We start from the raw sequence: 14,128 nt of genomic DNA on the forward strand, positions 1-14,128 counted from the left end.
AGAGAAAGAACTAAAGAAGGAGAGAGAGAAAGAAAGAAGGAAGCAGAGAGAGAGAAAGAAAGGAAGAAAGAAGGAAGGAAGGAGAGAGAGAAAGAAAGAAGAAAGAAAGGGAGAGAGAAAGAAAGAAAGAAGGAGAGAGAGAAAGGAAGAAAGAAGGGTGGAAGGAAGGAGAGACAGAGAAAGAAAGAAGGAAGGAAAGAAAGAAAGAAAGAAAGAAAGAAGGAAGCAAGGAAGGAAGGAAAGAAGGAAAGAGAGAGAAAGAAAGAAGAAAGACGAAAGAAAGAAAGAAAGAAGAAAGAAAGAAAGAAAGAAAGAAGAAAGAAAGAAAGAAAGAAAGAAAGAAAGAAAGAAAGAAAGAAAGAAAGAAAGAAAGAAAAAAGGTACACTGCTCAGGAATCTCCTTTTCCTGTGGCCGGGGCAAGATTCTTTGCATTTTTCTCTGCAGGGAAAAAACAAAACCACACACACACACTACACACACACACAGCAATAAGCTTTCATCCAGCCGGCACAAGACAGTTTCCTAGAGAGTCTGTACACAGTCACGGTGCTGGAGGCTCAATTTCAGATTGGGTTAAAGTGCCCTGCAAACGGGCATTTGCAGAGGGCATGGGAGAGGCTACTGGAGAATTAAGAGCTGCAGAGACGAGGGTCTCCGGCCATCACCTTTGCAGCTGCGAGAGAGAGGAGGTGATTAGGGAAGCTCAGTGTTCCCTTCTGAGCCTGGCAGGTGAGTTGTCCCCACCCTGCCCTCAGCACCGCAATGCAGGCCCTGCTTTCGGATTTAGCAAAGGTAACTTCCTCTGGCACCCCCAGGCTTCTGCTTCCAGCACAGCGACTGTGACTTGGTGTTTGCACCTCGGTCCTCACAGAATTCGCCCACCTCAACTCAATCTTCCTCTCCCAGTGGTACCATTAATATTTTAATTTAATCAGAATTTCTGGGACTGGCTTGCCATCCTGAACAACCTAGTTACCTGTCAGCCTCTATCAGCTTGTCATATTAGAGAGGATTGTCCTAGGAATCTAATCTGCTTTAAATGATTTCGTGGGGTGTTGGTCTATAAATCATCTCGATGCAGGTCTGACAACGTGAAGGATTCGGTGGGTAAATAAACTACACTTGTTTTATTTTCAGCAGGCACAGACTTTGCTTTATCAACTTCTTATTGATTTTCATGCTCCAAGAGGTCAAAAAAATGTTTTTGCTTCTCCTTTACATACAAAAACATTATTCATAGAAGAGCTGTGGGCAGGCAACTCTCATTAACATAAGTTCTGAGATTCACAGGCGAGCTGGCTGGTTGGAGAAACGACACACACCTGTTTCAGCCAAGCCCCTGGTGGAGTTTGGAGTTTCCAAAATGTTGACTTTTCCTCTTTCTGCTCAAAATAGAAATTATATGGATATTAAGGAGCCCCAAGTCTCTTCAGGGATGTGGAGGAACCCTGGACATACAAATACACACACACACACACACACACACACACGTACACACACACACACTCACCACCCCATGCCAAGAAGATACACAGAAAACTCACTTACCCTTCACTTGAGTTTGCAAATTTGGAGCTGACTTAATGAAGGAAAGAAAAATTGCAGCTACAAAGTAACACAGAGCCAATGAAAAGACAAAAACCACCATTAGATTTTCTTCTCTTCTAAAGTTTTATTTTATTTTTAAGAATCATCGTTCAGATCAGGCACAGTGGCTCATGCTTGTAATCCCAGCGCTTTGGGAGGCTGAGGTGGGAGAATCACAAGGCCAGAAGCTCAAGACCAGCCTGGGAAACATAGCAAGATCCCATCTCTTAAAAAAAAAAAGTACAAAAGTTAGCTGGACCGACTGGTGCAGACCTGTATTTCCAGCTACTGGGGAGGCTGAGGTGGAAGGATGGTTTGAGTCCAGGAGGTTGAGGCTGCACTGAGCCATGATTGCATCACTGCACACTCCAGCTTAGGCAACAGAACAAGACCCTGTCTCAAGAAAAAAACTCCATAATGATTGTACACATTTATGACATATAATGTTTCCAAGCACGTGTATATCATGTAATGACACCTCATGGTAATTATCAGATCCAGCTGCTCAGAAATCTCATTTTCCACTGGCTGAGGAATATGCATTTTTTTTTTTGAGACAGAGTTTCGCTCTTGTCACCCAGGCTGGAGTGCAATGGCATGATCTTGGCTCATTGCAACCTCCGCCTCCCAGGTTCAAGTGATTCTCCTGCCTCAGCCTCCCAAGTAGCTGGGATTACAGGCATGTGCCACCACGCCTGGTTAATTTTGTATTTTCAATAGAGACGGGGTTTCATCGTGCTGGTCAGGCTGGTCTTGAACTCCTGACCTCAAGTGATCCACCTCCCTCAGCCTCACAAAGTGCTGGGATTACAGGCATGAGCCACCATGCTCTGCAATATGTATCTTTTTTAAAAACTTTATTTTTCCATAAGTTATTGGAGTACAGGTGGTATTTGGTTACATAAGTTATTCAATGGAGATTTGTGAGAACGTGGTGCGCCCAACACCCGAACACTATACATTGTATCAAATTTGTTGTCTTTTATCCTTCACCCCATTCCCACACTTCCTTCCAAGAAAATCCTCTCTTTGGACTATTTTGTAATATTCAATATATTCTTGTTAAATATTGTCACCCTGAGGAGAAATAAAACTATGTAATTTAGTCCTATTTAATTGTAACTTTGTACACGTGGACCAACCTCTTTCCATCCCTTCTTTCTCCCTCCCTTCCCCAGCTTCTGGTAATCACCACTGTGGTGTTAATTCCTAGGAGATCAACTCTTTATTTTTATTTTTATTTTTTTTTTGAGACAGAGTTTTGCTCTTGTCACCCAGACTGGAGTGCAATGGCATGATCTTGGCTCACTGCAAACTCCACCTCCCGGGTTCAAGCTAATCTCCTGCCTCAGCCTCCCCAGTAGCTGGGATTACAGGCATGTGCCACCACGCTTGGTTAATTTTGTATTTTCAGTAGAGATGGGGTTTCATCATGCTGGCCAGGCTGGTCTCAAACTCCTGACCTCAAGTGATCCACCCACCTCAGCCTCCCAAAGTGCTGGGATTACAGGTGTGAGCCACCGCGCCTGGCCAACCCACTCCTCTTTCAGGGGCTTAAATAAAATTTGCTTTTCTCCCCAAAGGCAGGTCCCCACCCCACTCAGCCGTTTTAAAGGGTGGAGTGTAAACGGTGGGTTGCCGAATTCCTGCTGCCGTGAAATACTTCAGCTTACAGCAGAAAGCCGGGCGCAGACACCATGCTTTATTTCTATTTCCGTGAACAAGAAGTGTCTCTTGCAGTCTGCAATATTTGTCGTCAAAAAGTTCACTGGCTGTTGTATCAAATCAGCCACCTCTATAGGGTGTGATCTTTGACAATTTTTTGTTACATCCCGATGGCCGTTTTACCTGGACCATTTTCTTCCTTTCATGGGTGAAGCAAAACTTTACCTGGACCATTTTCTTCCTTTCATGGGTGCAGCAAAACTCCTTGGCAGACTTTTTTTTTTTTTTTTTTGAGACAAAGTCTCGCTCTGTCACTCTGTTGCCCAGGCTGGAGTGCAGTGGTGGGATCTCGACTCACTGCAACCTCCGCCTCCTGGGTTCACGCCATTCCATTTTCCTGCCTCAGCCTCCCAAATAGCTGGGACTACAGGCACCGGCCACCACGCCCAGTTAATTTTTTGTATTTTTAGTAGAGACGGGGTTTCACCGTATTAGCCAAGCTGGTCTCTATCTCCCGACCTTGTGATCCGCCCGCCTCGGCCTCCCAAAGTGCTGGGAATACAGGCGTGAGCCACCGCACCCGGCCCAGACACACTTTTTTTAAGTTACAGCAGACGGTGTCTTTCACTACAGTGTGCGCTGAGCAGATGAGTGTCTTGAGTACAAATTAAAAATGTCAACGGTAAATCTACATTTTATATATGTTTTCTTTAATGATTTTTTTTAAGGCACCAAACAGAATGAATAAAGAAGGGGAATGATGGAATGGTGGAAACTCTGTTTTTGTTTTTGTTTATTTTCTGTCTTTTTTTTTTTTCTGGAGTTTGCCATGAGTTATGTGTGGTCTAGCAGCCAAAGGAAGTGAACTGCAATAAATCTACAAATATAGGCTGTACAGACTCAACATTTTTGCATTTCGAGTTAAACCCAACAAGACGTTAATTATGACCAGCCTGACCAATATGGTGAAACCCTATCTCTACTAAAAATACAAAAACGAGCCAGGCGTGGTGGTGGGTGCCTGTCATCCCAGCTACTCAGGAGGCTGAGGCAGGAGAATCACTTGAACCCGGGAAGCAGAGGTTGCACTGAGCCAAAACTGTGCCATTGCACTCCAGCCTGGGTAACAGAGCGAGACACCATCTGAAGAAAAAAAAAAAGGCTTCATCAAATACCATTCCATGCTTTTGCAGGTGGACAGCTGCAGGATTGAATTGTTACAAATTATCTGCCTCCTCACAGCCTTTTTGTGTGTATGTGAGATGGAGTCTCGCTCTGCAGCCCAGGCTGGAGTGCAATGGCACCATCTTGGCTTGCTGCAACCTCCACCTCCTGGGTTCAAGCGATTCTCCTGCCTCAGCCTCCTGAGTAGCTGGGATGACAGGCACCCGCCACCATGCCAGGCTATTTTTTTTGTATTTTTAGTAGAGACGGGGGTTTCACCATGTTGGCCAGGCTGGTCTCGACCTCCTGACCTCAGGGGATGTGCCCACCTCAGCCTCCCAAAGTGCTGGGATGACAGGCGTGAGTCACCATGCCCGGTCCCACAGCCTTTTTTTGTGAGCAATTCTGAAGTAGCCCCTCCATGAGTCGAGGGTCTAAACTGCAGCCCTAGGTCTGCAAGGCTTTGTCCTTGGTTCTGGGGAAGGGGAATGTATTTCTGTATTTCTTCCCCCCCACCATCCCCCAGCTTTATTGAGGTCTAATTGACTGTTTAAAAATTGCATATATTGCTGGGCACGGTAGCTCACGCCTGTCATCCTAGCACTTTGGGGGGCCGAGGCAGGCTGATTGCCTGAGTTTAGGAGTTCGAGAACAGCCTGGGCAACACGGTGAAACCCCGTCTCTACTAAAAACACAAAAAATTAGCCGGGCGTGGCAGTGTGCGCCTGTAGTCCCAGCTACTCAGGAAGCTGAGGCAGGAGAATTGCTTGAATTTGGGAGGTGGAGATTGCAGTGAGCCGAGATTGTGCCACTGCACTCCAGCCTTGGCGACAAGAGTGAAACTCCCTCTCAATAAAAAATAAAAAAAAAAAGAATGTGATGATTTTCTTTTTTCTTTTTCTTTTTTTTTTGAGATGGAGTCTTGCTCTGTTGCCCAGACTGGAGTCCAGTGGCACAATCTTGGCTCACTGCAAGCTCTGCCTCCTGGGTTCACGCCATTCTCCTGCCTCAGCCTCCCCAGTAGCTGGGACTACAGGCACCCACCACCATGTCCACCTAATTTTTTGTATTTTTAGTAGAGACAGGATTTCACCGTTTTAGCCAGGATGGTCTCATATCCTGACCTCGTGATCTGCCCACCTTGGCCTCCCAAAGTGCTGGGATTACATGTGTGAGCCACTGCACCCGGCCAATGTGATGATTATCTATGGATATACCCTGATCATCAGCAGGAGGAAACGAAGAGGTATTGGTTAAAAATACAAAGTTGCAGTTACGCAGGATGAACAAGTACTAATTTGTAACAATTCAGTATGAAACAGTGTGACCATGGTTAACAAGGCTCTGCTCTATGCCTGACATCTGAGAACAGGGGAATTGAAATCTGAACTTTGTTCAGAAGAGGATGGCTTTGCAGGCTTTTCTGAGCATGCTGAATTCACGGTTTCTGGGTCAGCCCCTGGGCTGCCCAGGGACAGGGTGGAGACCCTGCCCCAGAAAGTCCAGGAGCCAGGAACCTGCTTAGAAACACATTTCAACAAGGAAAACCACACTCAGGCTGGCCTCCTTAAAAACACATAGGCCCGGCACGGTGGCTCAAGCCTGTAATTCCAGCACATTGGGAGGCCGAGGCAGGCGGATTGCCTGAGTTCAGGAGTTCAAGAACAGCCTGGGCAACACGGTGAAACCCAGTCTATACTAAAAATACAAAAAATTCGCTGGGCGTGGTGGTGTGCACCTCTAGTCCCAGCCACTTGGGAAGCTGAGGCAGGAGAATCGCTTGAATTCGGGAGGTGGAGGTTGCAGTGAGCCGAGATCGTGCCACTGCACCCCAGCCTTGGCGACAGAGCAAGACTCCATCTCAAAAAAAAAAAAAAAAAAACACATATATCAGAATGTGATGATTTTCTTTTTTTTTTTTTTTTTTTGAGATGGAGTCTCGTTCTGTCACCCAGGCTGGAGTGCAGTGGCATGATCTGGGCTCACTGTAAGCTCCACCTCCTGGATTCACACCATTCTCCTGCCTCAGCCTCCCCAGTAGCTGGGACTACAGGCACCCGCCACCACCCCTGGCTAATTTTTTGTATTTTTAGTAGAGACAGGGTTTCACCGTTTTAGCCAGGATGGTCTTGTATCCTGACCTCGTGATCCACGCGCCTCGGCCTCCCAAAGTGCTGGGATTACACATGTGAGCCACCGCGCCCGGCCAATGTGATGATTTTCTATGGATATACGCTGATCGTCAGCAGGAGGAAATGAAGAGGTGTTGGTTAAAAATACCAAGCTGCAGTTATGCAGGATGAATAAGTACTAATTTGTAACAATTCAGTATGAAACTGTGACTGTGGTTAACAAGGCTCTGCTCTATGCCTGACATCTAAGAACAGGGGAATCGAAGTCTGAACTTTGTTCAGAAGAGGATGGCTTTGCAGGCTTTGCTGAGCATGCTGAATTCACAGTTTCCGGGTCAGCCCCTGGGCTGCCCAGGGACAGGGTGGAGATCCTGCCCCAGAAAGTCCAGGAGCCAGGAACCTGCTTAGAGACACATTTCAACAAGGAAGACTACACTCAGGCCGGCCTCCTTAAAAACACATAGGCCAGGCACAGAGGCCAAGCCTGCAATCCCAGCACTTTGGTAGGCCACGGCTGGCGGATGGTGAAGTCAGGAGATCGAGACCAGCCTGGCTAACACGGTGAAACCCCGTCTCTACTAAAAATACAAAATAAATTAGCTGGGCGTGGTGGCAGGTGCCCGTAGTCCCAGCTACTCAGGAGGCTGAGGCAGGAGAATGGCATGAACCCAGGAGGAGGAGCTTACAGTGAGCCTAGATCACGCCCCTGCACTCCAGCCTGGGCGACAGAGCGAGACTCCGTCTCAAAACAAACAAACAAACAAACAAACCACATATATCATGGGCCAGATGTGGTGGCTCACACCTGTAATCCCAGCACTTTGGGAGGCTGAGGCGGGCGGATCACCTGAAGTCAGGAGTTCGAGACCAGCCTGGCCAACGTGGTGAAACCCCATCTCTACTAAAAATACAAAAATTAGCTGGGCATGGTGGTGGAGGCCTGTAATCCCAGCTATTCAGGAGAATCCCAGCGAGGCAGAAGAATCGCTGGAACTTGGAGGGTAGAGGCTGCAGTGAGCTGAGATTGCACCACTGCACTCTGCAGGTTGACTGACACAATAAGACTCTGTCTCAAACAAAACAAAACAAAAACAAACAATATATCATGAAAAATACATTAACCCAGCACTTTGCAAAGCTGCTAGGTGTGAATCCTGCTTGCCAGCTTGGCAGCTCCATCACCGTAGAGGTCAATGTCTGGGAAGTGTTGCAACATCTTGGCAGTTGCAGAGGTGGGCTTTCCTGTCACAAACATGGCTCTGGACCCCTTTGCTTAAGATATGACTGGCTCCCCATTGCCCATCCACCCCACAAAAGCTGGGGAGATACTGCAGGAGGAGTATGTGTGGGATGGAAAATTGTTTTCAGCTTCCCATTTGGATATTAAAGAGGCCAGGTGACAGCTCTGTCACCCAGGCTGGAGTACAGTGACAAGGTCTCTGCTCACTGCAACCTCCACCTCCCGGGTCCAAGCAATTCTTCTGCCTCAGCCTCCCAAGTAGCTGGGATTACAGGCACCTGCCACCATACCTGGCTAATTTTTGTATTTTTAGTAGAGATGGGGTTTCACCATGTTGGCCAGGCTGGTCTCAAACTCGCGACCTTGTGATCTGCCCGCCTCAGCTTCCCAAAGTGCTGGGGTGACAGGCATGATCCACCACACCTGGCCGATTTTTCTACTTTCAATTTGCTAACTGGTGAATAATACTTTGCAGTAATGAGCCCAGAGGGAATGAGTGGAGCCCAGCCACACATTATTAGAACCTGTCACCCAGTGCAGATACTCACCTGGGATGCGGGCAATGATGCTCAACTCAGATCTGTGCCAGCACTGGTGACTCTGAGAAACCCAGGTGGCTGGAGTCTGTGTTAGACTCAGGAGTCCCTTCCAGGTCCACACTGTGAAAACAGCAAGTGTCCAAAGCAGTCCACTCAGGTAAGTAAGAAATTGCAGGATGACACTGAGTTCTGTGTGGTTTCCAGAATGTCCTTACAGAAACCGGGATGAGAAGCTGGGAGAGGTGCCTCACACCTGTCATCCCAGCACTTTGGGAGGCTGAAGCAGGAGGGTCACCTGAGATCAGGAGTTCGAGACTAGCCTGGCCAACATGGTGAAAACCCCCTGTCTACTAAAATTAGAGAAAAATAATTAGCCAGGCATGGTGGCATGCACCTGTAATCCCAGCTACTTGGGAGGCTGAGGCAGGAGAATTGCTTGAACCCCGGAGGCGGAGGTTTCAGTGAGCCAAGATTACGCCCCTGCACTCCAGGCTGATTGACAGGGCAAGATTCTATCTCCAAAAAAAAAAAGACCAGGCACAGTGGCTCACGCCTGTAATCCCAGCACTTTGGGAGGCTGAGGCAGGCAGATCACCTGAGGTCAGGAGTTCCAGACCAGTGTGGCCAACATGATGAAACCCCATCTCTACCAAAGATACAAAAAATTAGCGGGGCATGGTGGCAGGTGCCTATCATCCCAGCTACTCAGGAGGCTGAGGCAGGAGAATCGCTTGAACCCAGGAGGCAGAGGTTGCAGTGAGCCGAGATCATGTCACTGTACTCCAGCTGGGCAACAGAACGAGACTCCATCTCACAAAAAATAAAAATAAAAAAAAACGGGGTGGGGTGGCCCAGCCATTCAGTATACTTTCTCCCCTGGTGAGAACCATCCATTTCCAGAATGTGTGTCACAGAGAGTGGAACACAGGTCCTGGTTTCACTCCCAAAAACTCACTGGTGTCCAGGGATTTGGGAGTATATGGCCTTTGAACGTCTGAGCACCCTCAGTTCTCCTTCATATTTTCCAGCTCCCCTGCATGGAGATGTGGGCCTTTTAGGGTCGTTTCCACCCTTTTAGGGCCTCTTTGCTAGCCTTCCATTGGCAAGAACAATTACCAAAAGGAGGTACCCAGCTCTAACCCTGCAGAACAGACAGAGAGCCCAGTAGCCTGGCAGCCAGAGAGACTTTCTCTAAAACAGGCATCACTGGCAACCTCATTGAAATGGGATGATTCATTATCCTGTTTCCATTTAATTGTTATTTTGCCAGCAGAAAAGCCTGGAGTTTCTCCGAAAAGCAGTGATGGTGTTGTCCTTTTAGATTCCCCAGGGAATAATCCTAAAAAATTGCCTGCCCAGCTTCCTGAGTGCCCAGCATTTGCCTTCACATTAACTTACTCTATAAAGTACAGATGTTGCAGAGGGGAGGGCATCCAAGCCCCTGGCTTCCCAGAGAAATTGGTAAGGGTTGTCTGCAGCTTCCCAGCCTTAAAAATACTTGACAAGTTGACATCCTCACTGCTAATTGGGGCTGATGGAGCCTCGTCAACCCCAGGACCCGCTGATCAGCTGTGGCAGGAATCATACCCACAGCGTTATGTGAAGTGATGAGTTGGATTTGCTTCCAGCAGGGTGAAAGCAACGGATTTCACTTGTTCTCAACGTACAGCAAGAGAAAAGTAAGGGACTGACTCACAAAACCTGTGTTCCCTCCGTTTGCATCTCAGTCATCTCTGAAATACATTGCAAATTGTTTAAACCTTAAAAACACAGCGGCATGAATGTGCCTCCTGATGGCACCAGGTTTTGATAAGATGATAGGCTGTGGCAATGGATTTCAGATGTGAGTTCCTGTGCTTGCCAAAATGCTGGATGAAAGATGAAGGTAATTGCTAGCGTTGTTGGCCTTGCCAATAATCTCTCTCTCTCTCTCTTGTTTTTCCTTTTTTATTTTGCTTCAAGAATCTGGTTGCCTTAATGAGGATCTTCTCCCTGCTAAGATGATCTTTCACATCTGGAACAAAACACAGAAGCTCCGCCTCAGCCAGAGTGATGGGGAGCTATGTGGCCCTGAAAGCTCTCGATGGCCAAATCAGAAATGATTTTTGACAGGACCAGGCTGAATTCCCTAAGTACATTCACAGCCACCCACCCCTCTCCTCTCCCCCACCTCTTTTTTTTTATTTTAATGGTCCAAAATTGGCTGTTTAATATCTGAGCATGCCAGAGTCTTGGAGGATGCCAGAAATGGAAGGTTTGTGCCTGGGGTCATAGGAAGGTCTCTACCAGGTGAGGCAGTGTGATGCCAGTCCCCAGTGAACAAGGAGGCAGCAGCCCTGTCCAGTGTATGAGCGTGACCTTGGGGATCTGTGTAGATAGAAATTTCTGGAAGGTTTTAAGCAGGTTAGGTTCCCACCCCATCACCTTGTTTCACCATAGATACTCTATGAATAAAAAAGAGATTAAAAACGTCTCTCAGCCAGGTGCAGTGGCTCATGCCTGTAATACCAGCGCTTTGGGAGGCCGAGGCGGGCGGATCACTTGAGGTCAGGAGTTCAAGACCAGCCTGGCCAACTTGGCCAAACACCATCTGTACGAAAATACAAAAATTAGCCAGGTGTGGTGGCGGGCGCCTGTAGTCCCAGCTACTCAGGAGGCTGAGGCAGAAGAATTGCTGGAACCTGGGAGGCAGAAGTTGCAGTGAGCCAAGGTTGTGCCACTGCATTCCAGCCTGGGCCACAGAGTGAGACTCCGTCAAAGAAAAAAAAGTGGGGGAAGGAAGGAAGGAAGGAGGGGAGGGAGGGAGGGAGGAAGGAAGGGGGGAAGAATGGAAAGAAAGGAAGGAAGGAAGGGAAGGAAGGAAGGAAGGGAAAGAGGGAGGAAGAGAAGGAGGGAGGGAAGGAAGGAAGGGTGGGAGGGAAAGAAAGAATGAGAGAGGGAAGGAAGGAAAGAAGGAAGGAAGGAGAGAAGGAAGGGAAGGAAAGAATGAGGGAGGGAAGGAAGGAAGGGTGGGATGGAGGAAGGGAGGGAGGGAAGGAAGGAAGGAAGGAATTACAGGAAGGATTTAAGCAGGTTAGGTTCCCACCCTCTGACCCTGTTTCACCATAGAACCTCCATAAATAAAAGAGAGATTAAACGTGTGTCTTTCACAATGCAGCCTGTCGACAAAAGTGAGGAATGGGATTTGGAGCTCCATGTCAGCTGCAATGGCCACACTGGAAAGCCTAGGAGGCTGCTCTGGAAACAGAGGGGCTGTTCCAGGTGATGCCAAACTAGCACAGATGAGGCTCAGAAGAGACACCTGTGACAGATATGGAAGACACCTTCAGAAAGGGCAAAATTCAGCCACCTAAGCACAATCAAGGCCAAACAGACGGCTGTCATGGAATCAGCCAGTGTCCCACAGCCCAATACACACTGACATTGTAACATAACCTTTACCTGAGAAAATGCCCATGTTCACTGCCTGGAGAAGCAAGCTACACTCTACAAAGAAATATCCAGTGAGCACAACAAGAGACATCTAACCTACACTGTAAAATAGAAATAACAAGTCTCCTGCATCTGGGGATCCACCTACACTCTACACTAGACACACCCAGTGTCTTCCATCTGGGGGATACACCAACACTCTACAGTAGATACACTGAATGTCCTCCAGCTGGGGATGCACTTACACTCTGCAATAGATACATTCAATGTCTTCCATCCAGGGGATCCATCTACACTCTACACTAGGCACACTCAATGTCCTCCATCTGGGGATCCTCCTACACTCTACCATAGAAACACTCAGTGCCCTCCATCTGGGGGATACACCTACACTCTACAATAGACACACTCACCATCTTCCATCTGGGGATCCACCTACACTCTACAATAGACACACCCATCTGGGTATCCACTTACACTCTCCAACAGACACACCCATCTGGATATCCACCTACACTCTCCAATAGACACACCCATCTGGGGATCCACCTACACTCTACAATAGACACACCCATCTGGAGATCCACCCACACTCTATTGTAGATCCACAATCTACAATAGACACACTCAGCGTCCTCCATCAGGGGATCCACCTACACTGTACAATATAGAAACCCAGTGACCACCATCTTGGCACCCATCTACACTCTACAATAGATATAGATTTTCAGTGTCCCCTGTTTTGGGAACCTACCTGCACTCTGCAATTAATATGCACATCATCGACTTTCTGGGGTTTCTCCCTGCAATCTGGCATACACCTTTTCATCGTTCACTGTCCTTGAGTAGCTGAGGGTCGTTGCTCAGGCATTTTTTGGAAGGAAGGTTGGCCTTAATCTAAGGCATCTTTGGAAGGAAGGTTGGTCTTAATCGAAGGCATTTTTGGAAGGAAAGTTGGTTTGAATCTGAGGTATTTTTGGAAGGAAGGTTGGTCTTAACCTAAGGCATTTTTGGAAGGAAGGTTGGTCTTAATCTAAGGCATTTTTGGAAGGAAGGTTGGTCTTAAACCAACGCATTTCTGGAAGGAAAGTTGGTCTTAATCTAAGGCATCTTGGGAAGGAAGGTTGGTCTTAATCTAAGGCATTTTTGGAAGGAAGGTTGGTCTTAATCGAAGGCATTTCTGGAAGGAAAGTTGGTCTTAATCTAAGGCATCTTTGGAAGGAAGGTTGGTCTTAATCTAAGTCATTTTTGGAAGGAAGTTTGCTCTTAATCTAAGCCATGTTTGGAAGGAAAGTCGGTCTTAATCTAAGGCATTTCTGGAAGGAAGGTTGGTCTTAAACTAAGGTATTTTTGGAAGGAAGCTGGCTCTTAATCTAAGCCATGTTTGGAAGGAAGGTCTGTCTTAATCTAAGGCATTTTTGGAAGGAAGGTTGGTCTGAATCTAACGCATTTCTGGAAGGAAGGTTGGTCTTAATCTAAGGCATCTTTGGAAGGAAGGTTGGTTTTAATCCAAGGCATTTTTGGAAGGAAAGTTGGTCTTAATCTAACGCATTTCTGGAAGGAAGGTTGGTCTTAATCTAAGGTATTTTTGGAAGGAAGGTTGGTCTTAATCTAAGGCATCTTTGGAAGGAAGGTCGGTCTTAATCTAAGGCATTTTTGGAAGGAAGGTTGGTCTTAATCTACGGCATTTTTGGAAGGAAGGTTGGTCTTAATCTATGGCATTTTTGGAAGGAAGGTTTGTCTTAATCTACAGCATTTTTGGAAGGAAGGTTGGTCTTAATCTAAGGCATTTTTGGAAGGAAGGTTGGTCTTAATCTAAGGCATTTTTGGAAGGAAGGTTGGTCTTAACCTTGTGTCCACCTGCAGGTTGTTATGTTTTATTCTTGTGTTTTCTCTCACTTTTTTGCCTAGCCGAAGCACAGCCATGAAGCTGTGTCCATGAGATATTCTGTAGAGCCTGGAATAATCCCTCCTTTCCACATCTTGTCCCGCCATGGAGTGCCCCAGAATTCTGGGACATGGAAGGTGCCATCCTCTGCCTGACACGGTGCTGCCCGGCTCCCTCCTCATCCCAGTGGCTTCCCAAACTCCCTGGACCTGCTAGAGGAAACACTTGTGCTGAAGACCCGGAGGCCCTTCCCTCCAAACCCTGACTCTGGGGTCAGCGACGCCAACAGGTGTTTTTTCTCACAATCGCCTTCTTGTCTGAATTGAGCCCTGGGATCAGAAGGCCAAGGGGCCAGAGGTCAGATGCAGCCACGCAGGGTTCCCTGGGGGCCAGGGCTTACCAGGTGGTTAATATTATCAGAGCTCATTTGCTGAAGCTGGACTGGCGTGTTCTCAGCGGTCCCAAATAAATTTAACAAGA

The 14,128-nt window shown here is 47.4% G+C and overlaps 1 pseudogene; it reads left to right on the plus strand.

The window, feature by feature from the left end:
- Positions 1 to 609: 609 nt before the first annotated feature.
- Positions 610 to 3,602, plus strand: LOC129137299 (uncharacterized; annotated as a pseudogene).
- Positions 3,603 to 14,128: the final 10,526 nt, after the last annotated feature.

This window comes from Pan troglodytes, chromosome 18 (genome assembly GCF_028858775.2).
Source record: "Pan troglodytes isolate AG18354 chromosome 18, NHGRI_mPanTro3-v2.0_pri, whole genome shotgun sequence".
In the NCBI taxonomy this organism is placed as follows: domain Eukaryota; kingdom Metazoa; phylum Chordata; class Mammalia; order Primates; family Hominidae; genus Pan; species Pan troglodytes.